The sequence below is a fragment of the Arachis hypogaea genome, chromosome 3 (genome assembly GCF_003086295.3).
Source record: "Arachis hypogaea cultivar Tifrunner chromosome 3, arahy.Tifrunner.gnm2.J5K5, whole genome shotgun sequence".
Taxonomy (NCBI): Eukaryota; Viridiplantae; Streptophyta; class Magnoliopsida; order Fabales; family Fabaceae; genus Arachis; species Arachis hypogaea.
The window spans coordinates 18108687-18126398 of record NC_092038.1 but is presented as its reverse complement, the minus strand read 5'-3'; the positions used below and the strand labels follow the sequence as shown (position 1 = coordinate 18126398).

The window sequence follows — 17712 nt, the reverse complement described above, 5'->3', positions numbered from 1 at the left end:
GGGATGTTTTCATTAGTTTTTATGTTAAATTCACATTTTTGGACTTTACTATGAGTTTGTGTGTTTTTCTGTAATTTCAGGTAATTTCTGGCTGAAATTGAGGGACTTGAGCAAAACTCTGAAAAAGGCTGACAAAAGGATTGCTGATGCTGTTGGAATCTGACCTCCCTGCACTCGAAATGAATTTTCTGGAGCTATAGAACTCCAAATGGCACGCTCTCAAGGGCGTTGGAATGTAGACATCCAGAGCTTTCCAGAAATATATAATAGTCCATACTTTATTCGGGAATTGACGACGTAACTTGGTGTTGAACGCCAAGTACATGCTGCTGTCTGGAGTTAAACGCCAGAAAAACGTCATGATCCGGAGTTGAACGCCCAAACACGTCATAACTTGGAGTTCAACTCCAAGAGAAGCCTCAGCTCGTGGATAGATCAAGCTCAGCCCAAACATACACCAAGTGGGCCCCGGAAGTGGATTTATGCATCAATTACTTACTCATGTAAACCCTAGTAGCTAGTCTAGTATAAATAGGATAAGTTACTATTGTATTAGACATCTTTGGTCTCAGTTTTGTTTTATCCTTCATCTAAGGAGACTATTGATCATATTCAGGGGGCTGGCCATTCGGCCATGCCTGAACCTTTCACTTATGTATTTTCAACGGTGGAGTTTCTGCACACCATAGATTAAGGGTGTGGAGCTCTGCTGTACCTCAAGTTTCAATACAATCACTATTACTTTTTATTCAATTCTCTTTTATTCTTATTCCAAGATATACATTGCACAACACTTTGATGGATGTGATGATCCGTGACACTCATCATCATTCTCACCTATGAACGCGCGTGACTGACAACCACTTCCGTTCTACCTTAGGCCGGGCGCATATCTCTTATATTCCCCAACAGAATCTTCGTGGTATAAGCTAGATAGATGGCGGCATTCATGGGGATCCGGAAAGTCTAACCTTGTCTGTGGTATTCCGAGTAGGATCCCGGAATTGAATGACTGTGACGAGCTTCAAACTCCTGAAGGCTGGGCGTTAGTGACAGACGCAAAAGAATCAATGGATTCTATTCCAGCCTGATTGAGAACCGACAGATGATTAGCCGTGCTGTGACAGAGCATTTGGACCATTTTCACGGAGAGGATGGGATGTAGCCATCAACAAGGGTGATGCCTCCAAACGATTAGCCGTGCAGTGACAGCGCATAGGACCATTTTCCCGAGAGGATTGAAAGTAGCCACTAATGATGGTTATGCCCTACATACAGCTTGCCATGGAAAGGAGTAAGAAGGATTGAAGAAAGAGTGAGTAGTGAAGTAGAGTTTCAAGAGGAGCACAGCATCTCCATACACCTATCTGAAATTCCCACTATTGATTTACATAAGTATTTCTATCCCTTTTTATTTTCTACTTATTCCATTAATCAAATTTAAACTAATAATCCAATTATCCTTGAATCCGCCTGACTGAGATTTGCAAGGTGACCATAGCTTGCTTCATACCAACAATCTCTGTGGGATCGACCCTTACTCGCGTAAGGTTTATTACTTGGACGACCCAGTACACTTGCTGGTTAGTTGAACGGAGTTGTGAATTCAAATAAAGCCAATTATTAAATTTCATACAAGTACAAAGAGCATGTGATCACAATTTCGTCCACCAAGTTTTTGGCGCCGTTGCCGGGGATTGTTCGAGTATGGACAACTGACGGTTCATCTTGTTGCTCAGATTAGGTAATTTTCATTTCAAAAACCTTTTTCAAAATTTTTTCTTTTATTTTTCGTTTTTCCAAACTTTAATTTCGAAAAAAAAAATTTAATAAAAATCCAAAAAAAATTAAAAAATCATAAAAATCAAAAAAATATTTTTGTGTTTCTTGTTTGAGTCTTGAGTCAATTTTTAAGTTTGGTGTCAATTGCATGCTTTAAAAATTTTTCTTGCATTTTTCGAAAATTCCATGCATTCATAGTGTTCTTCATGATCTTCAAGTTGTTCTTGGTAAGTCTTCTTGTTTGATCTTGATGTTTTCTTGTTTTGTTTTGTTTGTTGTTTTTCATGTGCATTTTTCATTTGTTAGAGTCCATGCATTAAAGATTTCTAAGTTTGGTGTCTTGCATGTTTTCTTTGCATCAAAATTTTTTCAAAATTATGTTCTTGGTGTTCATCATGATCTTCAAAGTGTTCTTGGTGTTCATCTTGACATTCATAGCATTCTTGCATGCATTCATTGTTTTGATCTAAAAATTTCATGCATTGAGTATTTTTGTTGTTTTTCTCTCTCATAATTAAAAATTCAAAAATCAAAAAAATATCTTTTCCTTATTTCCCTCCAAATTTTCGAAATTTTGAGTTGACTTAGTCAAAAATTTTCAAAATTAGTTGTTTCTTACAAGTCAAGTCAAAATTTCAATTTTAAAAATCTTATCTTTTCAAAATCTCTTTCAAAAATCATATCTTTTTCATTTTTTTTGCTATTTTTCGAAAATTTCAAAAACCTTTTTTCAAATTATTTTCAAAATCTTTTTCTTATCTTTATATCAAATTTTCGAAAATTAGCTAACAATTAATGTGGTTGGTTCAAAAATTTGAAGTTTGTTACTTTCTTGTTAAGAAAGGTTCAATCTTTAAGTTCTAGAATCTTATCTTTTAGTTTTTTGTTAGTGAAGTAAGTAATTTCAAATTTTTAAATTAAATCTTTTTATCTTTTATCATATCTTTTTCAAAAAAAATTTTATCTTTTTCAAAATTTGATTTCAAAATATCTTATCTAACTTCTTATCTTCTTATCTTTTTAAAATTTGATTTCAAATCTTTTTCAATCAACTAACTAACTTTTTGTTTGTTTCTTATCTTTTTCAAAACCACCTAACTACTTTTCCCTCTTCAATTTTCGAAAATACCTCTCTCTTTTTCAAAAATTATTTTTAATTAATTAATTGTTTTAAATTTTAAATTTCAATTATGTTCTATCTTTAATTTTCGAAAATTACTAACCCCTTTTTCAAAATTATTTTCGAAATCTCCCTTCTCTTCTCTTCTTCTATTTAATTATTTAATTACTAACACTTCTCTTCACCTCTTTCCATCTAATTATCCGAATCCCATCTTCTACATTCTTCTCCCCTTTCTTCTTCTACTAACATAAAGGAATCTCTATACTCTGACATAGAGGATTCCTCTTTCTTTTCTTGTTTTCTTCTCTTTCATATGAGCAGGAACAGGGAAAAAGGCACTCTTGTTGAAATTGATCCAGAACCTGAAAGGACTCTGAAGAGGAAATTAAGAGAAGCTAAATTAAATTATTCTAAAGGTAACCTTTCAGAAATTTTCGAACAAGAGAAGGAGATGGTAGCCGAAAATAATAATAATGCAAGGAGAATGCTTGGTGACTTCACAAAGCCAACGTCCAAATTTGATGGAAGAAGCATCTCCATTCCTGCCATTGGAGCCAATAACTTTGAGCTGAAACCTCAGCTAGTTGCATTAATGCAACAAAATTGCAAGTTTTATGGACTTCCATCTGAAGATCCTTATCAGTTTTTAACTGAGTTCTTGCAGATCTGTGAGACTGTAAAGACGAATGGAGTTGATCCTGAAGTCTACAGACTCATGCTTTTCCCTTTTGCTGTAAGAGACAGAGCTAGAATATGGTTGGATTCACAACCTAAGGATAGCCTGGACTCCTGGGATAAGCTGGTCACTGCCTTCTTGGATAAATTCTTTCCTCCTCAAAAGCTGAGCAAGCTGAGAGTGGATGTTCAAACCTTCAAACAAAAAGATGGTGAATCCCTCTATGAAGCTTGGGAAAGAAACAAGCAGCTGACCAAAAGATGTCCATCTGACATGTTTTCAGAATGGACCATATTAGATATATTCTATTATGGTCTATCTGAATTTTCGAAAATGTCATTGGACCATTCTGCAGGTGGATCTATTCACCTGAAGAAAACGCCTGAAGAGGCTCAGGAACTCATTGACATGGTTGCAAACAACCAATTCATGTACACTTCTGAGAGGAATTCCGTGAACAATGGGATACCTCAAAAGAAAGGAGTTTTTAAAATTGATGCTCTGAATGCCATATTGGCTCAGAACAAAGTGTTGACTCAACAGGTCAACATGATCTCTCAAAATCTGAATGGATGGCAACATGCATCCAACAGTACTAAGGAGGCAGCTTCTGAAGAAGCTTATGATCCTGAGAACCCTGCCATGGCAGAGGTTAATTACATGGGTGAACCTTATGGAAACACCTATAACTCATCATGGAGAAATCATCCAAATTTCTCATGGAAGGATCAACAAAAACCTTAACAAGGTTTTAACAATGGTGGACGCAATAGGCTGAGCAATAGCAAGCCATATCCATCATCTTCTCAGCAACAGACAGAGAATTCTGAACAAAACACTTCTAATTTAGCCAATATAGTCTCTGATCTTTCAAAGGCCACTTTCAGTTTCATGAGTGAAACAAGGTCCTCCATTAGAAATCTGGAGGCACAAGTGGGCCAGCTGAGTAAGAAAGTCATTGAAACTCCTCCCAGTATTCTCCCAAGCAATACAGAAGAGAATCCAAAAGGAGAGTGCAAGGCTATTGATATAGTCAATATGGCTGATGAGCGGATAATTTATATGCTTTTTGGCATTATTTTTATATAGTTTTTAGTAAGTTTAAGCTACTTTTAGGGATGTTTTCATTAGTTTTTATGTTAAATTCACATTTCTGGGCTTTACTATGAGTTTGTGTGTTTTTCTGTGATTTCAGGTAAATTCTGACTGAAATTGAGGGATTTGAGCAAAACTCTGAAGAAGGCTGACAAAAGGACTGCTGATGCTGTTGGATTCTGACCTCCCTGCACTCGGAATGGATTTTCTGGAGCTACAGAACTCCAATTGGCGCGCTCTCAACGGCGTTGGAAAGTAGACATCCAGGGCTTTCTAGCAATATATAATAGTCCATACTTTATTCGAAGAATGACGACGTAACTTGGCGTTGAACGCCAAGTACACGCTGCTGTCTGGAGTTAAACGCCAGAAAAACGTCATGATCCGGAGTTGAACGCCCAAAACACGTCATAACCTGGAGTTTGACGCCAAGTAATGCCTTAGCTCGTGAATTCATCAAGCTCAGCCCAAGCATACACCAAGTGGGCCCCGGAAGTGAATTTATGCATCAATTACTTATCCATGTAAACCCTAGTAGCTAGTTTATTATAAATAGAACATTTATCTATTGTTTGAGACGTCTTTGACCAGATCCTGGATTGTAAATTGAATCCTGTGATCACGTTAGAGAGGGCTGGCCATTCGGCCATGCCTGAACTCTTTGCTTATGTATTTTCAACGGTGGAGTTTCTGCACACCATAGATTAAGGGTGTGGAGCTCTGCTGTACCTCAAGTATTAATGAAATTCTATTGTCTTTTATTCAAATCTCTATCTTATTCTTATTCCAAGATATTCATTCGTACCCAAGAACATGATGAATGTGATGAGTCAAATTACCCTCATTATCATTCTCACTTATGAACGTGTGTGATTGACAACCATGTCCGTTCTACATGCAACAGAGCTTGAATGCGTATCTCTTAGATTCCCCAACAGAATCTTCGTGGTATAAGCTAGATAGATGGCGGCATTTATGAGGGTCCGGAAAGTCTCACCCTGTCTGTGGTATTCCGAGTAGGATCCTGGGAATCCGGAAAGTCCAACCTTGTCTGTGGTGTTCCGAGTAGGATTCCGGTAATGAATGACCGTGACGTGCTTCAAACTTTAACCTGCTGGGCGTTGGTGACAAACGCAAAAGAGGGATTCTATTCCAGTAGGAGCGGGAACCAACCGGTGATTAGCCGTACTGTGACAGAGTGCGTTAGCATAGTTTTCACTGCGAGGATGGGATGTAGCCATCAGCCATGGGTGATGCCTCCAGACTGGTTAGCTGTGCGAGTGACAACCGCACAGGTTATTTCCCCGTGAGGAATGAAAGTAACCACAGTTGATGGTGAACCCCTACACAAAGCTTGCCATGGAAAGGAGTAAGAAGGATTGAGTAGAAGGAGTAGGAGAGCAGGCGTCCAAGAGCTCTACAGCATCTCCATCCGCTTATCTGAAATTCCCACCAATGAATCTGCATAAGTATCTTTATCCCTTTCATTATTTCTATTTTCGAAAACCCATAAAACTATTTTAACCTGCCTAACTGAAATTTGCAAGGTGACCATAGCTTGCTTCATACCAACAATCTCTGTGGATTCGACCCTTACTCACGTAAGGTTTATTACTTGGACGACCCAGTACACTTGCTGGTTAGTTGAACGGAGTTGTGAAAATAAACAATGCCCTCAGAGTATACATCCTACAAGTAAAAAGAACAAGAGATCACAATTTCGTCCACCAAGTTTTTGGCGCCGTTGCCGGGGATTGTTCGAGTATGGACAACTGACGGTTCATCTTGTTGCTCAGATTAGAGTATTCCTCTTTCTTTTCTTGTTTTCTTCTCTTTCTTATGAGCAGGAACAAGGATAAAGGCACTCTTGTTGAAGCTGATCCAGAACCTGAAAGGACTCTGAAGAGAAAATTAAAAGAAGCTAAATTACAACAATCCAGAAATAACCTTTCAGAAATTTTCGAACAAGAGAAGGACATGGCAGCCGAAAATAATAATAATAATAATAATGCAAGGAGAATGCTTGGTGACTTCACAAAACCAACATCCAAGTTTGATGGAAGAAGCATCTCCATTCCTGCCATTGGAGCCAATAACTTTGAGCTTAAGCCTCAATTAGTTGCTTTGATGCAACAAAACTGCAAGTTTTATGGACTTCCATCTGAAGATCCTTATCAGTTTTTAACTGAGTTCTTGCAGATCTGTGATACTGTAAAGACGAATGGAGTTAATCCTGAAGTCTACAGACTTATGCTTTTCCCTTTTGCTGTAAGAGACAGAGCTAGAATATGGTTGGACTCACAACCTAAGGATAGCCTGGACTCTTGGGATAAGCTGGTCACTGCCTTTCTGGATAAATTCTTTCCTCCTCAAAAGCTGAGCAAGCTGAGAGTGGATGTTCAAACCTTCAAACAAAAAGATGGTGAATCCCTCTATGAAGCTTGGGAAAGATACAAGCAGTTGACCAAAAGATGTCCATCTGACATGTTTTCAGAATGGACCCTATTAGATATATTCTATTATGGTCTCTCTGAATTTTCGAAAATGTCATTGGACCATTCTGCAGGTGGATCTATCCACCTGAAGAAAACGCCTGAAGAGGCTCAAGAACTCATTGACATGGTTACAAACAACCAGTTCATGTATATCTCTGAGAGGAATTCCGTGAATAATGGGGTACCTCAGAAGAAAGGAGTTCTTGAAATTGATGCTCTGAATGCCATATTGGCTCAGAACAAAATGTTGACCCAACAGGTCAACATAATCTCTCAAAATCTGAATGGATTGCAACATGCATCTAACAGTGCTAGAGAGGCAGCTTCTGAAGAAGCTTATGATCCTGAGAACCCTGCCATGGCAGAGGTTAATTACTTAGGTGAACCTTATGGAAACACCTATAACTCATCATGGAGAAATCATCCAAATTTCTCATGGAAGGATCAACAAAAGCCTCAACAAGGCTTTAACAGTGGTGGACGCAATAGGCTGAACAATAGTAAGCCATATCCATCATCTCCTCAGCAACAGACAGAGAACCATGAACAAAATACTTCTAATTTAGCAAATATAGTCTCTGATCTGTCAAAGGCCACTTTCAGTTTCATGAATGAAACAAGATCCTCCATTAGAAATTTGGAGGCACAAGTAGGCCAGCTGAGCAAGAAAGTTATTGAAACTCCTCCCAGTACTCTCCCAGGCAATACAGAAGAGAATCCAAAAGGAGAGTGCAAAGCCATTGACTTAGTCAACATGGCCGAATGCACAAAGGAGGAGGAGGGCGAAAATCCCAGTGAGGAAGACCTCCTGGGACGTCCTCCAAGCAAGAAGGAGCTTCCTAATAAGGATCCTGAGGAATCTGAGGCTCATACAGAGACCATAGAGATTCCACTAAATCTCCTTCTGCCATTCATGAGCTCTGACTATTATTCATCCTCTGAAGAGGATGAAGATGTGACTGGAGAGCAAGTTGCTCAATATCTAGGAGCTATCATGAAGCTGAATGCCAAGCTATTTGGTAATGAGACCTGGGAAAGTGAACCTCCCTTGCTCATTAGTGACTTAGATACTTGGATTCAGGAAACTCTACCTCAAAAGAAACAAGATCCTGGAAAGTTCCTAATACCTTGTACCATAGGCACCATGAGCTTTGAAAAAGCTCTATGTGATCTGGGGTCAGGGATAAATCTTATGCCACTCTCTGTAATGGAGAAGTTGGGGATCATTGAGGTACAACCTGCCTTGTTCTCATTACAATTGGCAGATAAATCCACAAGACAAGCTTATGGAATGGTAGAGGACATGCTAGTAAAAGTTGAAGACTTTTACATCCCTGCTGACTTCATTATCCTAGACACTAGGAAGGAAGATGATGAATGCATCATCCTAGGAAGACCTTTCCTAGCCACAGCAGAAGCTGTGATAGATGTCAACAGAGGAGAGTTAGTCCTTCAATTGAATGGAGAATACCTTGTGTTTCAAGCACATGGCAATCCCTCTGTGACAAAAGAGAGTAAGCATGAAGAGCTTCTCTCAGTTCAAGGTCAAGAAGAGCCCACACAGTCAGACTCTAAGTTTGGTGTTGTGAAGCCACAACCAAACTCTAAGTTTGGTGTTCAAACCCCATATCCAAACTCTAAGTTTGGTGTTGGGACTAGACAACATTGACTTGATTGCTCTGTGGCTCCATGAGAGCCACTGTCAAGCTATTGACATTAAAGAAGCGCTTGTTGGGAGGCAACCCAATTTTATTTATCTAATTTTATTTTATTTTGTTTTGGTGTTATTTTTGTGTTTAATTAGGTACATGATCATGAGGAGTCACGAAAAAAATCAAAAAAAATTAAAAACAGAGTCAAAAACAGAAGAAAAAAATTTTCACCCTGGAGGACGCACGGGCCGGCGTTCAGCGCCCAGAAGATGCATCTGGCCAGCGTTCAGCGCCAGAACAGCGCATCTTCCTGGCGCTGAACGCCCAAAACAAGCTACATCCTGGCGTTTAACGCCAGGATGCGCACGCAGAGGACAATCTGGCGCTGAACGCCAGAAACAAGCTTGAAACTGGCGTTCAACGCCAGAAACAAGCATCACATGGGCGTTTAACGCCCAGAACATGCACCAATGGGCGTTTGAACGCCAGAATGGTGCATGAAGGCAATTTACACGCCTATAGGGTGAAGGAATGGTATTTCTTTTCACCTCAGGACCTGTGGACCCCACAGGATCCCCACCTCAGGATCTGTGGACCCCACAGGATCCCCACCTACCTTTTCTTTTAATCCTATTCACACTCTCCTAATCCAAATCTCATTTTCAATGTCACCCTTCCCAAAAACCTTCACCAATCACATCAATTCCTCTTCCCAATTACCCCATGCACCATTCACATCAACCTCCTTTTCCCCATAAATCCCACCTACCTCCATTACATTCAAATTCAATTTCCCACCCTTTCCCACCCAAAATGGCCGAAACCTAACCCTCCCCCCTCCTATAAATACCTCTCCTTTCTTCTTCATTTTCACACAACACTACCCATTCTTCTCTCATATAGCCGAACCCACTTCTCTCCCTCTCTTCCAATTTCTCTTCTCCTTCTTCTTCTACTCTTCTTTTCTTTTTGCTCGAGGACGAGCAAATTTTAAGTTTGGTGTGGTAAAAAGCCTAGCTTTTTATTTTTCATTCACCATCAATGGCACCCAAGACCGGAGTTTCCTCAAGAAAAGGAAAAGGGAAGGCAAAAGCTTCCACTTCCGAATCATGGGAAAAGGAGAGATTCATCTCCAAGAGCCACCAAGACCACTTCTATGATATTGTGGCAAAGAAAAGGGTGATCCCTGAGGTCCCCTTCAAGCTCAAAAAGAATGAGTATCCGAAAATCCGACATGAGATCCAAAGAAGAGGGTGGGAAGTCATAACCAACCCCATGCAACAAGTCGGAATATTGATGGTTCAAGAGTTCTATGCTAATGCATGGATCACAAGGAACCATGATCAAAGTATGAACCCGAATCCGAAGAACTACCTCACAATGGTTCGGGGGAAATACTTAGATTTCAGTCCGGAAAATGTGAGATTGGCGTTTCATCTACCCATGATGCAAGGTGATGAACGCCCCTACACAAGGAGGGTCAACTTCAACCAAAGGTTGGACCAAGTCCTAATGGACATTTGTGTGGAAGGCGCCCAATGGAGAGTAGACTCCAAAGGCAAACCGGTCCAACTAAGAAGACTGGACCTCAAGCCTGTAGCTAGAGGATGGTTGGAGTTCATCCAAAGATCCATCATCCCTACAAGCAACCGATCTGAAGTTACTGTGGATCGGGCCATCATGATTCATAGCATCATGATTGGAGAGGAAGTAGAGGTTCATGAAGTCATATCTAATGAACTCTACAAAATAGCTGACAAGCCTTCATACATGGCACGGCTAGCCTTCCCCCACCTCATATGCCATCTATGTTATTCAGCCGGAGTTATCATAGATGGAGATGTCTCCATTGAAGAAGACAAGCCCATCACCAAGAAAAGGATGGAGCAAACAAGGGAAGTTCCTCACGGCCCCCAAGGAGAACATGAGGAAGTTCATCAACAAATGCCTCATGGAATGCACTTTCCTCCCAACAACTATTGGGAGCAACTCAGTACTTCCTTAGAAGACTTGAGCCAAAACGTGGAACAACTAAGGGTGGAACACCATGAACACGCCCTCACTCTTCAAGAAATAAGAGAAGATCAAAGAGCCATGAGGGAGGAGCAACAAAGGCAAGGAAGGGACATAGAAGAGTTGAAGAACATCATTGGTCCTTCAAGAAGAAGACGCCACTAAGAGGTGGATTCATTCCTTGTTCTTTATTTTCTTTCTGTTTTCGGTTTTTAAGTATTGTGTTTATCTATGTTTTTGTGTCTCTACTTCATGATCATCAGTGTGTAACCATGCCTTAAAGCTATGAATAAAATCCATTAGTCTTTCACCTCTCTTAAAAGAAAAAAATGTTTTAATTCAAAAGAACAAGAAGTACATAATTTTCGAAATTATTAGTGAATTTGATTTAATTATATTGATGTGGTGGCAATAATTTTTGTTTTCTGAATGAATGAATGAACAGTGCATATTTTTGATCTTGTTGTTTATGAGTGTTAAAATTGTTGGTTCTTGAAAGAATGATGAACAAAGAGAAATGTTATTGATGATCTGAAAAACATCATGAATTTGATTCTTGAAGCAAGAAAAAGCAGTGAAAAAAAAAAAAGTGGCGAAAATTTTAGCAAAGATCCAAGGCTTTGAGCATCAATGGATAGGAGGGCCCAAGGAATCTAAATCCAGGCCTAAGCGGCTAAAATCAAGCTGTCCCTATTCATGTGCTTGTGTCATGAAGGTCCAAGTGAAAAGCTTGAGACTGAATGGTTAAAGTCGTGATCCAAAGCTAAAGAGTGTGCTTAAGAGCTCTGGACACCACTAACTGGGGACTTTAGCAAAGCTAAGTCACAATCTGAAAAGGTTCACCCAGTTATGTGTCTGTGGCATTTGTGTATCCGGTGGTAATACTGGAAGACAAAGTGCTTAGGGCCACAGCCAAGACTCATAAAGTAGCTGTGTTCAAGAATCAACATGCCTAACTAGGAAAGTCAATAACACTATCTGAAATTCTAAGTTCCTAGAGAAGCCAATCACCCTAAACTTCAAGGGAAAAACTGAGATGCCAAAACTGTTCAGAAGCAAAAAGCTACAAGCCCCGCTCATCTAATTAAATTAATATTCATTGATATTTTGGACTTTATAGTATATTCTCTTCTTTTTATCCTATTTGATTTTCAGTTGCTTGGGGACAAGCAACAATTTAAGTTTGGTGTTGTGATGAGCGGATAATTTATACGCTTTTTGGCATTGTTTTTATATAGTTTTTAGTAAGTTTAAGCTACTTTTAGGGATGTTTTCATTAGTTTTTATGTTAAATTCACATTTCTGGGCTTTACTATGAGTTTGTGTGTTTTTCTGTGATTTCAGGTAAATTCTGACTGAAATTGAGGGATTTGAGCAAAACTCTGAAGAAGGCTGACAAAAGGACTGCTGATGCTGTTGGATTCTGACCTCCCTGCACTCGGAATGGATTTTCTGGAGCTACAGAACTCCAATTGGCGCGCTCTCAACGGCGTTGGAAATTAGACATCAAGGGCTTTCCAGCAATATATAATAGTCTATACTTTATTCGAAGAATGACGACGTAACTTGGCGTTGAACGCCAAGTACACGCTGCTGTCTGGAGTTAAACGCCAGAAAAACGTCATGATCCGGAGTTGAACGCCCAAAACACGTCATAACCTGGAGTTTGACGCCAAGTAATGCCTTAGCTCGTGAATTCATCAAGCTCAGCCCAAGCATACACCAAGTGGGCCCCGGAAGTGAATTTATGCATCAATTACTTATCCATGTAAACCCTAGTAGCTAGTTTATTATAAATAGAACATTTATCTATTGTTTGAGACGTCTTTGACCAGATCCTGGATTGTAAATTGAATCCTGTGATCACGTTAGAGAGGGCTGGCCATTCGGCCATGCCTGAACTCTTTGCTTATGTATTTTCAACGGTGGAGTTTCTGCACACCATAGATTAAGGGTGTGGAGCTCTGCTGTACCTCAAGTATTAATGAAATTCTATTGTCTTTTATTCAAATCTCTATCTTATTCTTATTCCAAGATATTCATTCGTACCCAAGAACATGATGAATGTGATGAGTCAAATTACCCTCATTATCATTCTCACTTATGAACGTGTGTGATTGACAACCATGTCCGTTCTACATGCAACAGAGCTTGAATGCGTATCTCTTAGATTCCCCAACAGAATCTTCGTGGTATAAGCTAGATAGATGGCAGCATTTATGAGGGTCCGGAAAGTCTCACCTTGTCTGTGGTATTCCGAGTAGGATCCTGGGAATCCGGAAAGTCCAACCTTGTCTGTGGTGTTCCGAGTAGGATTCCGGTAATGAATGACCGTGACGTGCTTCAAACCTTAACCTGCTGGGCGTTGGTGACAAACGCAAAAGAGGGATTCTATTCCAGTAGGAGCGGGAACCAACCGGTGATTAGCCGTACTGTCACAGAGTGCGTTAGCATAGTTTTCACTGCGAGGATGGGATGTAGCCATCAGCCATGGGTGATGCCTCCAGACTGGTTAGCTGTGCGAGTGACAGCCGCACAGGTTATTTCCCCGTGAGGAATGAAAGTAACCACAGTTGATGGTGAACCCCTACACAAAGCTTGCCATGGAAAGGAGTAAGAAGGATTGAGTAGAAGGAGTAGGAGAGCAGGCGTCCAAGAGCTCTACAGCATCTCCATCCGCTTATCTGAAATTCCCACCAATGAATCTGCATAAGTATCTTTATCCCTTTCATTATTTCTATTTTCGAAAACCCATAAAACTATTTTAAGCTGCCTAACTGAGATTTGCAAGGTGACCATAGCTTGCTTCATACCAACAATCTCTGTGGATTCGACCCTTACTCACGTAAGGTTTATTACTTGGACGACCCAGTACACTTGCTGGTTAGTTGAACGGAGTTGTGAAAATAAACAATGCCCTCAGAGTATACATCCTACAAGTAAAAAGAACAAGAGATCACAATTTCGTCCACCAATGGCCAAATGCACAAGGGAGGAAAAGGACGGAAATCCTAGTGAGGAAGACCTCCTGGGACATCCCTCAAGCAAGAAGGAGTTTCCTATTAAGGATCCAAAGGAATCTGAGGCTCATATAGAGACCATAGAGATTCCATTAAATCTCCTTCTGCCATTCATGAGCTCTGAAGACTATTCTTCCTCTGAAGAGGATGAAGATGTAACTGGAGAGCAAGTTGCTCAATACTTAGGAGCTATCATGAAGCTGAATGCCAAGTTGTTTGGTAATGAGACTTGGGAAAGTGAACCTCCCTTGCTCATTAGTGAACTAGATACTTGGATTCAGAAAATTCTACCTCAAAAGAAACAGGATCCTGGCAAGTTCTTAATACCTTGCACCATAGGCACCATGAGCTTTGAAAACGCTCTATGTGATCTGGGGTCAGGGATAAATCTTATGCCACTCTCTGTAATGGAGAAGCTGGGAATCAATGAGGTACAACCTGCCTTGTTCTCATTACAATTGGGAGACAAGTCATTGAGACAGGCTTATGGAATAGTAGAGGACGTGCTAGTAAAGGTTGAAGGCCTTTACATCCCTGCTGATTTCATAATCTTAGACACTAGGAAGGAAGAGGATGATTGCATCATCCTTGGAAGACCTTTCCTAGCCACAGCAGGAGCTGTGATAGATGTCAACAGATGAGAATTAGTCCTTCAATTAAATGGGGACTACCTTGTGTTTAAGGCACATGGCCATCCCTCTGTGACAAAAGAGAGTAAGCATGAAGAGCTTCTCTCAGTTCAGAGTCAAGAAGAGCCCCCACAGTCAAACTCTAAGTTTGGTGTTGGGAGGCCACAACCAAACTCTAAGTTTGATGTTAAAACCCCATATCCAAACTCTAAGTTTGGTGTTGGGACTACACAACATTGACCTGATCACCTTATGGCTCCATGAGAGCCACTGTCAAGCTATTGACATTAAAGAAGCTCTTGTTGGGAGGCAACCCAATTTTATTTATCTAATTTTTATTTTATTCTATTCTATTGTTATTTTGTGTTTTATTAGGTACATGATCATGAGGAGTCACGAAAAAATCATAAAAATTAAAAACAGAATCAAAAACACCATAGATTAAGGTGTGGAGCTCTGCTGTACCTCGAGTATTAATGCAATTACTATTGTTCCTCTATTCAATTCAGCTTGTTCTTGTTCCAAGATATCACTTGTTCTTTAACTTGATGAATGTGATGATCCGTGACACTCATCATCATTCTCACCTATGAACGTGTGACTGACAACCACCTCCGTTCTACCTTAGATTGGGTGAATATCTCTTGGACTCCTGATACACGACGCATGGTTGATCGCCTGACAACCGAGCGCTCGCCTGACAACCGAGCCAGCCATTCTGTGAGATCAGAGTCTTCGTGGTATAAGCTAGAATTGATGGCGGCATTCAAGAGAATCCGGAAGGTCTAAACCTTGTCTGTGGTATTCTGAGTAGGATTCAATGATTGAATGACTGTGACGTGCTTCAAACTCGCGATTGTGGGGCGTTAGTGACAGACGCAAAAGAATCACTGGATTCTATTCTGACATGATCGAGAACCGACAGCTGGATTGCCGTGCCGTGACAGGGTGCGTTGAACATTTCCACTGAGAGGATGGGAGGTAGCCACTGACAACGGTGAAACCCTTGCATAATGCTTGCCATGGAAAGGAGTAAGAAGGATTGGATGAAGACAGTAGGAAAGCAGAGAGACGGAAGGGACAAAGCATCTCCATTCGCTTATCTGAAGTTCTCACCAATGAATTGCATAAGTATCTCTATCTTTATCTTTATGTTTTATTCATCATCTATACCCATTTGAGTCTGCCTGACTAAGATTTACAAGGTGACCATAGCTTGCTTCATACCAACAATCTCTGTGGGATCGACCCTTACTCGCGTAAGGTTTATTACTTGGACGACCCAGTACACTTGCTGGTTAGTTGTGCGAAGTTGTGATAAAGAGTTGAGATTGCAATTGTGCGTACCATGTTGATGGCGCCATTGATGATCACAATTTCGTGCACCAAGTTTTTGGCGCCGTTGCCGGGGATTGTTGAGTTTGGACAACTGACGGTTCATCTTGTTGCTTAGATTAGGTATTTTTTTCAGAGTTCTTAAGAATGAATTCTAGTATTTCAAGGTGATGTTCTTATCATCATCAAAGCTGATTGATTCTCATCAATTTAGCTCCTGAATGTAATGTCCTGCTGAAGCTTGACTATCCATGTCTAATTCCTTTAGACTAAAGCTTTAGACTAACATTGCATGATTCCTGGAATTCTCATTAAGAATTTTGATATCTTTATTTTCTTTTCCACTTAATTTTCGAAAAATCCAAAAAAATTACAAAATTATAAAAACCAAAAATATTTTTTGTTTCTTGTTTGAGTCCAGTGTCTTATTTTAAGTTTGGTGTCTTGCATGCATTGTTTATTTGATCTTGGTTCTATTTTCAAGTCAATAATACAGGGAACTGAAGATTCAGTACATGCAGCAGAGGAATTATACAGAAAAAGCTGGGCGTTCGAAACGCCCAGTGAAGAAGGAAAACTGGCGTTTAAACGCCAGCCAGGGTGCTTGCCTGGGCGTTTAACGCCCAAAAGGGTAGAGCTTTGGGCGTTAAACGCCAGAATGGATACCATTCTGGGCGTTTAACGCCAGGATGGCACAAGAGGGAAGATTTTGTTTTTAATGCAAATTTTTTTCAAGTTTTCAAAGTTTTTCAAAATCAAATCTTTTTCAAAACATATCTTTTCAATCAAATCTTTTTCAAAATCAATTTCTTTCCATTTTCAAAAATACTTGCTATCAATTAATGATTTGATTCAACATTTCAAGTAAGTTGCGTTTTCTGTTGAGAAAGGTTTAATGTTTGAATCATATCTTTTCTTGTTAGACAAGTCATTAATTTTTAAAAACCAAATCTTTTTAAATTGTTTTTCAAATCATATCTTTTAAATCATATCTTTTTAATCACATCTTTTTCAAAATAGTTTTCAATCATATCTTTTTGATTTCTAATTTCAAAATCTTTTTCAAAAATCACTTGATTTCTTTGCCACTCTTGGTTTTCGAAAATCAATTAATGTTTTTCAAAATGTTTTTAAAATCTTTTACTTAATTTTCGAAAATTTCTTCCCCTCTTCTCACATCCTTCTATTTATGGAGTACCACTCCTCCTCAATGCACAATTCGAACTCTATCTCACTAAGTTCGAATTCTTCTCCCTCTTCCTTCTATTTTTCTGTTCCTCTGACACCTCAAGGAATCTCTATACTGTGACATAAAGGATTCCACATCTTCTTGTTCTCTTCTCTTTCATATGAGCAGGAACAAAGACAAAGACATTCTTGTTGAAGCTGACCCTGAACCTGAAAGGACCTTGAAGCGAAAGCTAAGAGAAGCTAAAGCATAACTCTCTGTAGAGGACCTAACAGAAGTCTTCAAAGAAGAAGAACCTATGGCAGCCGAAAACAACAACAATGCCAACAATGCAAGGAAGGTGCTGGGTGACTTTACTGCACCTACTCCCGACTTCTATGGGAGAAGCATCTCTATCCCTGCCATTGGAGCAAACAACTTTGAGCTTAAGCCTCAATTAGTTTCTCTAATGCAACAGAATTGCAAGTTCCATGGACTTCCACTGGAAGATCCTCATCAGTTCTTAGCTGAATTCTTGCAAATCTGTGACACTGTCAAGACTAATGGGGTTGACCCTGAGGTCTACAGACTTATGCTATTCCCTTTTGCTGTAAGAGACAGAGCTAGAATATGGTTGGACTCACAACCTAAAGAAAGCCTGAACTCTTGGGAAAAGCTAGTCAATGCCTTCTTGGCAAAGTTCTTTCCACCTCAAAAATTGAGT

At 39.8% G+C, this 17712-nt stretch overlaps 1 non-coding gene across 1 annotated transcript; it reads right to left on the bottom strand.

Moving 5' to 3' along the window:
• Positions 1-7058: 7058 nt before the first annotated feature.
• LOC112792849 (small nucleolar RNA R71) lies at positions 7059-7162 on the bottom strand. The gene has a single exon (XR_003197571.1). It is a non-coding gene; the product is annotated as a small nucleolar RNA R71 (small nucleolar RNA).
• Between the last annotated feature and the right edge of the window lie 10550 nt (positions 7163-17712).